The sequence below is a fragment of the Nannospalax galili genome, unplaced genomic scaffold (assembly GCF_000622305.1).
Source record: "Nannospalax galili isolate Female #2095 unplaced genomic scaffold, S.galili_v1.0 scaffold5069, whole genome shotgun sequence".
NCBI lineage: Eukaryota > Metazoa > Chordata > Mammalia > Rodentia > Spalacidae > Nannospalax > Nannospalax galili.
In genome coordinates, this window is record NW_008358835.1 from 42,587 (window position 1) to 44,105 (window position 1,519).

At 50.0% G+C, this 1,519-nt stretch overlaps 1 pseudogene; it reads right to left on the bottom strand.

The window, feature by feature from the left end:
• Positions 1–761, bottom strand: part of LOC103725090 — a 20,386-nt pseudogene extending 19,625 nt beyond the window's left edge.
• Between the last annotated feature and the right edge of the window lie 758 nt (positions 762–1,519).

Consider the following 1,519-nt stretch of genomic DNA (forward strand, 5'->3'; position numbering starts at 1 on the left):
ACGCCAAGGTGGGCCAGTTGCCTTTCCGACCCCACCCACTCTACATGGTGGCTGAAGATTGGCAAGGCCTTGTCTCTTTGGCCCCCACCTCCTCGATGACCATCACCATTGAGGAACCCAGAGTAACAGCCATAATGGCAAGTAAAACGATTTCTTTTCTCTTGCACATGGGGGCATCATGGTCTGTTCTCCCCTCTTACTGTGGTAAGATTGTCCTCTCATAGATCTCCATGGTGGGGGTGGATGGAAAGACCCACACCCCCAGAACAACACGATCTCTGTCATGTGTTTTTGGGGGAATCCCTTTAGCTCACTCCTTTCTGGTTATGCCATTCTGCCCAGTCCCCACACTTGGCAGACACCTTATGCAAAACTCTGTCTATTTCCCTTCCCTTTTCCACAGTCTTCCCCTCTACCTTGTATCCCCACCCCTTAGGACTAGGACCTGGCTGCTCCCACCTTCCAAGGTTGATCTGAAAGGTCTGGGACATCTCGGCCCAGGCTAGCCTCACATCACACTCACTCCTATCTGCATCTTCTTAAAGGACCTCTCCCTATTTCCCAGTAGTCCTCAATATCCAATCACACTCAGACACCAACACAGACTTAAGCCTGTAATCCAAAGACTGATAAAAGCTAATCTCCTCAAGCCTACTCACTCACCCCACAATACCCTCATTCTCCCTGTCCTCAAACCTGTTGGCTTCTACTGTTTCATCCAGGACCTCCGCCTCATTAGTACAGCAGTTGTCCCCATTCATCCAGTGGTCCCTAACCCCTATACTCTTCTCTCTCTTATCCCTTCCTCTAGCCCTCACTTTACTGTCCTAGACCTTAAGGATGCCTTCTTCACGATACCCTTACATCCTGACTCTCACAACCCCTTCACAGTCACCTGGGAGGACCCTGACACTGGGATGGCTTCCCAACTAACTTGGACTGTTTTGCCCCAAGGGTTTCTAGATAGCTCTTATCTTTTTGGACAGGCTCAGGCCCAAGATCTAACTTTCCTCAACCCCTCCACCATCCCGCAGAATGTAGATGACCTTCTTTGCTCTCCATCTCTCTCCTTTTCCAAGACTCATACAGTCAAGCCCCTCAACTTTCTAAGGGACAGGGGATATAGGGTATCCCTAGTTAGGGCACAGCTTTCTCTCCTGCAAGTCAAACACCTGGGGTTCCTTCTCACACCCACATCCCACCACTTAACTATAGAGAAAACAAATTACTTAAGGTCTTCAAAACCCCCCACAACCAAGGAGGAGATCCTGTCCTTCTGAGGTATTGCAGGATACCTACGCACCTGGATTCCTAACTTTGCTATTCTAGAAAAGCGCCTTTATGAAGGCTCCAAAGGAGACCTCCCTGAGCCCATCGAGCCTGTGGGGCTAGTAGCAGCAGTCTTCTGGACTATCCTGGAGGCACCGGCTCTGGCTTTCCCCGATTTGGGATCTCCATTTCTCCTATATACAACTGAAAATCAGGGCCTGGCATTGGGGGGTCTTAGGACAGATGAAGG